The sequence below is a fragment of the Equus przewalskii genome, chromosome 12 (genome assembly GCF_037783145.1).
Source record: "Equus przewalskii isolate Varuska chromosome 12, EquPr2, whole genome shotgun sequence".
NCBI classification, from domain to species: domain Eukaryota; kingdom Metazoa; phylum Chordata; class Mammalia; order Perissodactyla; family Equidae; genus Equus; species Equus przewalskii.
This window is the reverse complement of record NC_091842.1, coordinates 31,953,050-31,965,174: the sequence shown is the minus strand read 5'-3', so window position 1 is coordinate 31,965,174 and position 12,125 is coordinate 31,953,050. Positions and strand designations below refer to the sequence as shown.

Here is a 12,125-nt window from a genome sequence, read left to right as displayed (position 1 = left end):
CTCCAAAGAGAAAAACATAAATAAATATTGAACTTTACTTAATGATATGACAGGTCTGCTGAAGTATTTAGGGGGAAATAGGCTGATGTCTGCAATTTCAAAGAAGAAATGCATAAACAATTAGTACGAATTGATAGGTGAATAGATGGGTAAATATGTGACAAAGCAAGAAGAGCAGAATGTTAAATGGAGAAGATAGGTTGTGGGAATATGTGTGAGTGTTCACTGTAAAAATCTTTTGACTATTATGTATGCTTAAAAGTTTTCATAATAAAAATGTTGAGAACGAGCCAGCCTTGATGGCCTAGCGGTGAAAGTTTGGTGCGCTCTTCTTTGGCGGCCTGGGTTTGGTTCCTGGGCGTGGAACCACACCACCCATCTGTCAGTAGCCATGCTGTGGTGGCAGCTCACATAGAAGAAACAGAAAATTTACAACTATACACAACTATGTACTGGGGCTTTGAGGGGGTGCAGGCAGGAAGTAAAAGGAGGAAGATTGGCAACAGATGTCAGCTTAGGGCAAATCTTCCCCTGCAAACAAACAAACAAACAAACAAATAGGAAAAAGAAACCATTCTGAGAACAGAAAGTAGCTTTAAGAAAAAAAATGTTGGGAAAAGTGCCAGTGCCCAGGACTCTCCCCCAGATAAATGGATTTCATTGGTCTGGGATGGGGTTTGGCCATCAGCACTTTATGAAGCTCCCAGTGATGGAAAACCTCTGACCTGACTTAGAGTAATAGTGTTGTGCTCTATGAAGTGCCTGATACGCCAGGACCTTCACATACAAGATCTCATGTAATTCCCGTAACAGACCTGGGTGATCAGAGAAGTGTCACACGTTCATTGTCACATGGCTACTAATTGGCAGAGCCAGGTTTGGAAACACCGTGCTCCATATTGCTAAACTGTGATGTTTTATTCATCCCCTTAACATGTTCCAGGCGTGAGAATAAGGCCGCAGAATCTCCCTGCTTCTCCCCACAGTCATCCCAGGAGGTAGGCATGATGGTCCTTGTTGTGCAAAAGCAGAGGCACAAAGAGGTTCCATCACTTAATCTGTCATTCATTCCATTGATGAAAATCTGTATGCCAGGCACTGTGCTAGGAGCTGGCAATGCACCATGAGACAGTCAGTTGGTTCCTGTCTTCATAGAGCTTACTCTCTAGAAGGAAAGTAGGCTCAAAAATGCATCCTCGTCTAAGTACTGAACGATGATCATGAGATTTGCTGCACAAATCAAATTAGAGGAGGCTACGAGTGCATCTAAGAGGGACACTTGACTGAATCTTGGGGATGGGGAGGCCATCAAAGAAAGCATCCCTAAGAGAATAACGTTGAGCTGCAATCTGCGGAAATCATTGGTATTGGCAAGGGGAGCACATTCCAGTTGGAGGGAACAGCATTGTCAAAAGTGAGAAAGATTTCAGGAGCAAGAAGGCCAGTGTGGATGAAGCAGAGTGAGAGACGAGAGGGGTGTGGTGAAGAGGAAATCAGAGCAGTCGGCGGTGGCCAGATCACTCATGGTCTTCAACACCACGGGCGTGGCTCGGGACTTTAGCCTTAAGTCATGGGGGAACCGTGGAAGGGTTTCAACCATGGGAAGAACGTGACCCATTTTGCTCCAATTACATAAGTTAGAAATTGGCCAAATCTAGAATTAGACGCAGATCTCTCTGCCCTCAAAGGCTATGTTCTACTCTCTACACTGTCCCCCTAAGCTTGGTGGGACTCCGAACTTTTCAAACTCTGATGTATTTTTAAGAATTAGTTTTGGCCACATACAAAAACCCGACCCACTCAAATGGCAAGAAAAATTCTCTCCATTATAAGGCAGAGGGCATAAAACCAGTGACCACTAGCAACAACAAATAATAATAACTTACAACATCCATACTATTCTGTGTGGCAGGACTAATTATGGATGTTGGAGACGCCGGTGCTGGCCATGCATTCTTTATGACTTCTATTACAGAGGTGTCCTGGGAGAACAATGGATTGGACCCGGGAGGAAAGAAAGCAGGGAGCAGAGTTCAGAGTGGAGGTGTTTTGAATGTTCTTGGCGCTCTGCTGTCTAAGTGTTGAGAAGGTGTCTGAGAAGACGACAGTGGGTCTCTTTCTTAAGACTGCCTCAAAGGGGCTTTAGGAAAAAGCCCAATTTTTGACAGATCTGGAAGGATCCTTATTGACCAACTTGTCCATTTTAAAGAGACCCAGAGGAGGGATGTTACGCAGTCAAAGCTCAACAGGGAGCCCACCACAGTTCAGAAAGCAGAAGCCAGCTTGCTTGATGGCCAGGTCAGTGTGTTACGTATCTCCAAAATCAGGCCCAAAGACATGGTCAGTGGTGAGGCCAGAGGGCTAGACAGTTTATGCTCTTTTTTGGGGCTAAGGTAAGGATTTTAATTTTATTTGAAGAGCCCTGGGAAGCCACTGGAAGTCTTTAGGCGGGGGGATCGACTCGACCAGATTGACGTTTTATGAAGAGATCTCTAGAGGCTTGATCTCGAGTGGACTGGCACAGTCATCCAGGCAGGAGATGATGGTGACTGAGCCTCAGGTACGAGGGAGGAGAAATCTATAGGAGATATAGGTTTCAGAAATCTATAGGAGATACAATCAATAGAACCTGGTGATGGTTTAGTTTAGATGGTGGGAGAGAGGTATGGAGGATGCCTCCTGGACTTCTGGGATGGACAGTTAAGACCAATGGAGGTGTCATTCCTGAGATGAAGGTGATGGTTTGTGGAGTTGGTTGGGGGAAGAGGGGCTCATTAGCTCGATTTGGGGCACTGTTCAGTTTGGGATGCTTGGGAGACATCCAAACAGAGATGCCAAGTCAGCTGTTGGATAGATGAGTCTGGAGTTCAAAGAGAGGCCAGCACTGGAGATCTAAATTTGGGAGTTTTGGAAGGTTACAAGACAGATGAGATCAGCTACTAAGGAAGAGTAGAGGGAGAAGAAGCTAGGGCTCTAGGTGAGTGATAACTAACATTTATGAAGTACCTACTATGTGCCAGGTCATCTTGCACCATGCAAGTACCATATGGGTGAATGCCCATTTTGCCAATGAGGAAAATGAGGCTCAGAGAAGTTAAGTCATTTGCCCAAGGGCACATAGCTAGTAAGTGGTGGCAGAGGTGGCATTTAAATCCAGGTCTTTCCCTCTTTTGCTTCTAGAAAGAAAGCTCCTCCTGCTCAGCAGATCCCATGAGGGTCTTGGGATTGACCCTCACTGGACAAATCTGAGTACTTTCTCATCTCTGCTTCCATCGCTCAGGCCAGCGGAGCCTTCTAATTGGCCAAGCCTGGGACAAATGCCAACCCCTGAATCTGGGCGCTGACTACATGGCTGGAGAGTAGGGGAGGGGAGGAGCTGTTACCAGATGAAGGGGGAGTGGATCCTGGTGGGAGAAAGAGCAAGGATTTGTTGAGAACAGACACTTTGCCCCTTGGGCATCAGCACCCCAGGGCCGGCTGCCTGTTTGGAAAAGCATTGCTGCCACATGGTGGTTCTTGGGTGACCTCGGCTTGTGAGCAGGGGAAAGTCTGAAGCAGTGGGAGGATCTTATTTCAGAGAATGGAGCACAGAATGTTGGGGTCCTTTTCGATTGCAAAGTCACCCACAAAGGCATATGTCTTCCTACAGCTCAGGCTACAGATGGGCAGTGAAACCACACACACACACGCACACATACACACACACGCTCTGAGAGACGGATTTCAGACGAGCTTTTATTAGCTAGCATATCATCTGTGCAAAGAAGGGACTCACATCTGAGCATTTGCATCATTTGAAGGAAAGAAAAATGAGCCTGCCAGACTCTTGCCTTCCTCCCCCAAAGGAAGGGGCCAGGGTGGCCTCAGCAACTGGGGGTGTGTTGCTCTGAGCACCTGTCCCTTGGCTTGTTCACTAAGCCTGGAATGGAAGAGGTCAAACCACAAGCCCTCAGCAGTGGGAGTGTGGGGGGGATGGAGGACCCCGCTGCCCTGCTCCCCATCAACACACCAGCCAGCCCGTGACACTCGGTCACTATTTATCAAGCACGTTCTCTGTCTCTCTAACATGGCTGAGGACAAAGAGGATGCCAGTGAAGCATGACTCAGAGCTCTATCCTCAAGGACTTAGCAAGTCACTTGGGGACTTGATTCACTCATTCATTCATTCAGTTATTCATTCATCAGACATTTTTATCTGCCTTGTTCATTATTGTATTGCCAGTACCTTGCACGATGTCTGGCTCACAATAGGTGCTTAGTAAATATTTGTTGGATGCACAAGTGAGGGAAGAAATGAAGAAATGAACTGTACTAGACCCTGTGATGAAAGGCCTGGGAACCTGCCTTCAGAAGTTTACAGCTCGTTAGGGGACATAGGCACCCATCACTGACTCTGACATACTCTCTTCCAGCCCACTCGGGCACACCTTGTGTTTGAAGCCACTGGCCACTCTCTGATCTTTGAAACTCACCCCCACTTGGTTTTTCATGCTCAATTTTCTCCTCTGCTTTCCTTCCATCTCTCAGACCATCCAACGAAGTCTACCATTTTCCTGCCTATCTCTAACTGTAGGTGTCTTCAGCTCTCTTACCGTTACGTTCCATAACTTCTGCACACCTGCTGCCTCAGGGCCATATCCATGCTGAGGAGGTCCCACATCGTCCCCTCATTCCATCAACAGATATTTATGGGGTACCACGCATGTGCCAGTCTATTCTAGATGCTAGAGACAATACAATACACAATACAGATCAAGTGCTTGCCCTCCTAGAACATCTATCTCCTACTCTAAACTCTCTCTCTTGAGCTCCAGACTCATGTAGCCAAATGTATACTTGACATTCTATTAGACACCCAAGAAGAAATTCATCATCTTTCCCACCAGACCAGCCCCTTCTCCTATTTTATGGAACTCAGCAGATGGTTCTTTCCCCACTTAGTTCCCCAAACCAGGGAATGGGGGCTCACACTAGACTCTTCCTTCTTCCCACAGCTCCCACACTCATTAGGGCCCCAGGCCTGTAGCTCCTGTATCCTCACCTCTCTCGTATCAGCCTCCTCTTCTCCACCCTTCCAGCACGACTGCTCTTCATCTCTTGCCTGTATTTATTGCCATGGCCGCCATATTGGTTTCCTCTGTTCTTGCCTCCTTCCAGCTTCTCTCCCCACTGCAGCCAGAGGGATTAAGATCCCAATAACATCACATTTCTCCATTGCTCAAAAACTTGGGGGCCTTGCATTGCCCTAGGGTGACAGCCCAAGCTATTAACCAAGGCCTGCGGGGCCCATCATGACTTGCCCTCCTTGGTACCATTCCCCAGCCTCGGCTCTCACGTGGCCCTTGCAGATCTGCTCACAGTTCCTTGCGCATGAGCCTGCAACCCTTTGCCATGCTTGTCTTTCTTCTCTGCCCTGTTTCTCAGACGCCCCCCTGCAGAGAACTGGCCTCTCCCTCTCTGAAACCCCTCTTGTGCCCTGTAATCTATCTCCGCTCCTGCAATTCTGATGGCACATGCTTGCTCACATGGCTTTCTTTTTGAATCCTACAGTGGAAGGATCAGCTTCTTTGTATTCCCAGTGCCTGGCACTTGCAGGTGACTGTAGCAGACACTATTGGTGCCCTGCCCTTATTCCTTTCACTTTCCCATACAAGTTGCAGGTTTCCTGCTGGCAAGCACCTGTTTCTCTGCCTGAGGGCTTTTTCTGGCCACAGGAGCATGCCTGGGATGTGAATGGAGCAGGGTGGAAATGCCAGGGAGTGAATGCTCTCGGGAACATTGACTGATGAACAATAATTAAAAATATATGTTCAAGAAGGATGAGCATTGGAGGATAAATAGCCCAGCTTCCTTACTCCTGGGGTGCAACAACTATGAGACAATTTTTACACTCTCTCTGAGAGGTCCCCATTTTGAATGTGTCCCCGTGTGAATGTCAGTGGTAACCTGCTCATTAATTTACCCTTCCCCCATATCATGTCCCCACTCCTCTCCTGGGACTTCCTGGGATCATCATCTTAAATAAACCATTGCACCCAAATCTTTGTCTCAGTGTCTGCTTCAGCAGGAACCCAACTAAGACGGTGCCTTAAGAAATGTTTGATGACTGACTAAATGAATACAATGACTATAAAATATCCATTAAACAGTAAGAGAGCAACACAAGACAGATTATAACCAACAATCAGCACTTCCAAAGCCTTTGTAAATCAGAGGAGAAGGACCCCCGTGAGGATGGGAAGTAATAAAAGCTAACACTTAATGGGCATTTACTATGTCCCAGGCTTGGTTCGAAGGGTGAGTGTGTGTGTGTATTTTTTTTCTCATTTAAGCATCACAACAATTCACAGTGGGTGCTATTATAATCCCATTTTACCAATGAGGAAGCAAACTGGGGCACAGGAAGATTAAGCCCAAGACTTCTCAGCTGTAGGTGGAGGAGCTGGGAGTCAGTTCCCAAAGAGATGGTGAGATTTGAGCTGAGTCTCAGGAAGGTCATTCCAGGAGGCAGGTCCGCAGGAGCAGAGGCAAGACAAGAAGGCACACGCCTTGCTCAGGGTCACACGCCTTGGGGGAGTCACTCTTTGCAGGAAAGTCTGCATTCTGCGATTATCTCATTTCCTCCTTCATTTTCCCTGTCCCCCGGATTATTTTCAGCACCGGAGGATGTGGGGAAGGAGGGTGGGCCAAAAGCTGGAGTCAGAAACCTCTGAGGAGCCTGGTGGCACAGGCAGCAGTGGCTGCTTCTCTTCCATAACTTTCCTTATTTACAGTCAGAGTTTGCAAGAGTCTCAAAGAGACCCTGGAAGTTAGATTCACAATCACGGGATCGTGGAGCTTCACATCCAAGGGTGCAAACTCAGATGCCTACAAGGCCAGCAGCCCGGGTGATCAGGGGAGCACCCCCATGTAAGATGGCAAATGGCAGCACCTCTGTCTTGCCTGGAGGGGGCAGGAAACACCCCGGTGCACCCTGTCATTGCCTGGTGGGAGTAGGGGCTCAGCGTGGCTGGTGTTTCCCTTCTATGAAAAAAGAGAAGCTAGAAATCCATTTTTTTTTTTTTTTGAGGAAGATTGGCCCCGAGCTAACATCCGCTGCCAATTCTCCTCATTTTGCTGAGGAAGATTGGCCCTGAGCTAATATCCATGCCCATCTTCCTCCACTTTATGTGGGATGCTGCCACAGCATGGCTATATCAGCAGTGCTAAGTCTGTGCCTGGGATCCGAACCAGTGAACCCCGGGCCGCTGAAGCAGGGAGTGTGAACTTAAATGCTACACCACTGGGCTGGCCCCCAGAAATCCAATTTTTAAAAGGAGAAACTTCCCTAATTTTAAATATTGGCACCAAATTAATTTTTATAAAAACACTTTGCAGGCTGACATGGGGAGGCCAAACAGAATGTGTTAGTGCATCAGATTCAGCTCACAGCCCCCAAGTTAGGACCCCCCACCCTAGACAATAGAATATTGTACTCAGCTTGACAGAATCCATTTCAAATAAATAATGAGAAGTGACGAGAATCTTAGCTTCAGAATCATTGGTCTTATAGATTCTTAGACTTAAAACGACCTCTTAGTACTTGGCACATTGAATCATTAGAATAAGAGACGTAGAATTTTAGCTGAGGTTTCAGGCAACTAGAATCATATAAGCAGAAAATCAGAGTCATTAGCATTATAGATTTTTTGAGTCTGAATTTTTACTCATTAACCTCTAAAATCTCAGAACTGAGCATTATAAGAATCAGATGCCTTCTACATTAGGTATCTGGCCTGTAAGAAATGCTGGTTGAATAAATATACTTGCCAAGTCTCTGCCTGAATGACCCCCCTCCCGATATTTTTGTTCATTTCTTCCAAAAATATTTTTATTGAGCACCTAACATGGACATCAGTGAACCAAGAGTGATAAAGTGGCTGTTTGAATGCAGCTTACATTCTTGTGCAGGTGGGCAGGCCGTAAGCACACACAAAAGATGATTTTAGATAGTTATCATTTCTAAGGAGAAATGAAACAGAATAATATTACAGAGAGTGACATGGTGGGGTTCCCTTAGCTAGGCGTTCAGGGTGGCCCTCTCTGAGGAGGTGACCTTTGAGGGGAGACCTGAATGATAAAGAAGAGTCAGCCTGGGAAGATCTTGGGGAAGAGAGTTCCAGGGAGGGGGAACAGCAAGTGCAAAGGCCCTGAGGTAGAGACAAGCCTGTGTGACTGAGGTGTAGGAACAATGCTGATGTGGCCGCAGCATGGTGAGTCGGAGGAAGAATGGGGGAGATGAGACCACTGAGCTGGGCAGGAGGGTACTTTCTTTTCCTTTTGAATAAATCACGAGAAACTTTTGGCACACCTGCGTTTAACCCAGTGCCCACTACACATCGTCCATTAAGTGCTTGCTGAGTGTTTTTAGATGCAGAGGACATGATGGGGGTCAGCACTGCCCTTGGCCACAGCATCACACAAGGGTCATTTTCCCTCAGTGCTTTTGCAAGCATCCTCCTCTATACTTAAACCACTTGCCCATCACCACTGCCTTGTGACGTCCTCTCTTCCCTGGTCCTGCAGTGCTGGGGTCCTGCGTCTCCATCGGCGACAGCCAGACGGGGAGGCGAGACAACTTTCAGAAGGGTGTGTGAGAGCTGTCACAGCCTCTGTGCTTGCCATCTCCATGGTACCCAGGCAGGGGCACAATCTAATTAGGCTATTTTCAGCAGCCTGGAGGGAGGGGGTGAGGAGGGAGACGGGGAGAAGGGGACCTCCTTTTTTCTGCTGCCTGACTCTCCCTCTCTGAAGTTATTATTGATTAAGCAGTCAGGGGCCAAGGAGGCAGGACCTTTCCAGGCTGGTGCTGGGATCAGAGGAGGCTTCCTGGCAATGAGATGGGCCCTGGGAACCGCATCAGGGACCCCAGGGCTGGCAGGCTTCTAAGCGCCCTGTGCTAATGAGCTTGGAAGGCTACAGTTTTGACCAGAAACGCATTCCCTGCAGGCTGTTTGTCCTCTGCTGGGGCTGGCCACCACCAGCTTCCTCTGGACTGATGAGCCGAGAAACAAGGATGCTGGCAGCCCTTGGTGTCTTAGCCTGGGGCCTGTGTTGGTCTTCAAGGCTTTTGCCTCTGGTGTTCAGAGCCTAGGAGGAAGCTGGCTTTATCTACCTGGAGCATGTGGCCAGTGGCTCCTGGAGGTGACTCGTGGGCTGTGAACTCAGTGGAAACACACTTGACTTTTAAGCTCCGAGTGGCCGGGGATGACATCCAGTTTACTCACCCTGTGCCCCAGCGTCTAGCGCTTAGAGGTGCTCAACAGTCATTCACCACATATCCTGCTACGAGCCTGTAAGGAGGCCAGCTCTAAGACTTTCTTCTTTAACTCACAAGGCACCCTTTCTCACATCTCCCCATTTGCTCCTGCTTTGCCGAAGTTTGCTGGATCTGGATATCAATGTGGTCAAATAAGGCTGGAAAAGAATAGATGCCTTGAAAGCCCTTATTGTATGTGGGAACTATGCAGGCGAGCCACATGCCTCATCTCATTTAACCCTCGTAACAACTCAAAGAAATAGATATTTTTATTCTCCCCATCACAGATGAAGAAACTGAGGCCCAGAGCAGTTAAAGGAATGTGTGCAGGATAACACAGCTAGTGTCAGATTTGGGATTAAAACGCAGGTCTGCCTGACTCCCAAGGTAACAGGTTTAAATGGGATTCTCGGCTTCAGGACTCAGGCGTCTCTGATAGGTTCCTGTGAGTTGTGAGTCTTAAAGAAGGGGCATTTCCCCAAATCATTTGACCTTCTCTTTTCTGTTTTCTGGGCACACTTGTTAACATCTTCTGACAGCAGTTTGGGAACGACTGCTAGGAGGTAATTAAAAAGAGCAAGTGATAATGTCCTTAATTAGTCTGATTCACTCTCTTCCATTTGTGCTTATTTCCTTATACTGGCAATAGCTCCAACAGGAGGTCCTTAACAATCCGATGCCTGGTTATTCCTTCTGACTCCACAAAGAGCATGAACCCTAAAAGGGGCGTTTTCAAAGAGAATCTCCTCTTGGGTTACTGCTTTTCACCAATCAGGCATGTGATGCTGTCTTTTGAATGAGAGTTACGGCTGTGACACACACACACACACCCTGACGAATCCAACCTCACTATGGGCCTTTGTCCTTTTGTTTAAAATATTATTGAGTCATAGGACTCAAAGACATCCCTCTGATGTTTTTTCATTTCTGCATTCCTTTTCACCCCTTTTTTACTTATTTGGTGGGTGACAATGCCTCGAGGGCGGGGGCCCCACCTAGACACCTGCTACTTCTCTCTTCAGGGTCTAGCAGAATGTTGGACACGTGGAAGTGCTCAGCAGATGACTGGTTGGTGGGTCTTTTCCATTCATCAGTGCAGCATCAGCATCAGCAGAGCCACCATTTATTGATTGTCTTCTGTGTGTTGACGATGGGCTTCATGCCTTGTAACCAAGAGTCGGCACACGGCAGCCCTGGGCCACATTCAGCTGGCTGCCTGTTTTCCTAAATAGAACATCACTGGAACACAGCCACGGCCACTCATTGATGCAGTGTCTGTGGTTGCTCTTGTGCTGCAATGGCGGAGTTGAGTACTTGGGACGGAGACCGTAGGACCCTAAAATATTTACTATCTGGCCCTTCACAGAACAAGTTTGCTGACCCCTGCCTTATACGCATACACAGTCTCTTAACTCTTATGGCAACCTTGAAAGACAATGTTCCCATTTCACAGATGAGAAGATAGACGTTCGAGGAGGTTAAACAATTTGCCCAACTGGTAAGTGGTAGATCCAGGGTTTGAACTCAGGTCCGCACCTCCAAAGGCAACGCTCTTTACTTTGCTCCATGCTCCCCATTCCTCAATACCGCAGAAAATTGAGAACAGACTGAATTTCTTTCCCCTTTATTTTTGAACCTAGTCTTCTGAGCATCTGGGTGGATTCTTCTGGGGGCTGCAAGGGCACTGCCAGCCTAGCATCTCCTGAGAAGGCAGGTGGGATGCCTGGGTAGTTTGTTGCTGGAAGCAACTATCACTCTCTATGGATACACAGATTCCCTTCTGGAGATCAAATGGGTCTGGAGCAGCTAATTCATCAACACCTTTGAAGCCTGGTGCCAATTTCTCAAGGACCAATTAATTTTTTTAGCTTCTCAGCTGTTGATGGCTTCAACAGTCCTAGTGCTTTCAGCTGGAAAGCCTGCCCGGTCTTTCTCTGCACCATGGGTTCCTAGAGCTGTCTAGATCTTTGGTGTCTTATCTACACAGGGGAGGAGGGGTGGGTAGTAAAGCTCAGTTCACAAGCGTAGTCCATGTGGTTGGTTGTGTAATGGGAGGCGGTGAGGGCAGAGCATAGTCGTGTCTTTGGAAAGGAGACTGAGTTGAGCTAGTCTCCCAGGCGTTGGTGGAATCCTTACCATTTACCATTTATTCTATAAGGCTGATCGCCAAACCCAAACTCAGCATGTCTCACTTCATTTATTTATGTTTTGGACCTATGACTATCTTTGTATTGAAAGTCTTATGAAAGCATTACATCATGTGTTAAAGGAACGGACTTGGTAGAAAAATATGAAGGGACATGAAGTCAAGACCATCTTGGGGAACCAGGGACAGGTTGTCTTGGTACTTTTAGGCACTTTTGAAGGCACTTGTGAAGAACACAATCCCCAAGAATGGTAGTTTTATTATTACTATTATTATTTTAATTAATTTTTTTAGGAAGGTTAGCCCTGAGCTAACATCTGCCGCTAGTCCTCCTCTTTTTGCTGAGTAAGACTGGCCCTGAGCTAACATATGTGCCCATTTCCCTCTACTTTATATGTGGGACGCCTGCCACAGCATGGCTTGATAAGTAGTGCACAGGTCTGCACCTGGGATCCGAACCGGAGAATCTCGGGTCGCTGAAGCGGAATATTCGAACTTAACCGCTGCACCAAAGGGCTGGCCCAAAGAAAGGTATTTTTGATCTAGTGGGCATTCCATGGTGTTAGGAATTTCAAAGTACACTGTGAGAGGAAGAGCAGGAGCCTGTGAATGTGTGTGTGTGTCGGGGGTCCCTGAGCCATGGGAACCTTTGCTCTTCTGAAGGGATGGGAACCGGGATTC

At 47.4% G+C, this 12,125-nt stretch overlaps 1 protein-coding gene across 3 annotated transcripts in view; it reads left to right on the top strand.

Annotated features, from left to right (window-relative positions):
- Window positions 1-12,125, top strand: part of SHISA9 (shisa family member 9) — a 333,409-nt gene that overhangs the window by 84,807 nt on the left and 236,477 nt on the right. The window lies entirely within an intron of this gene.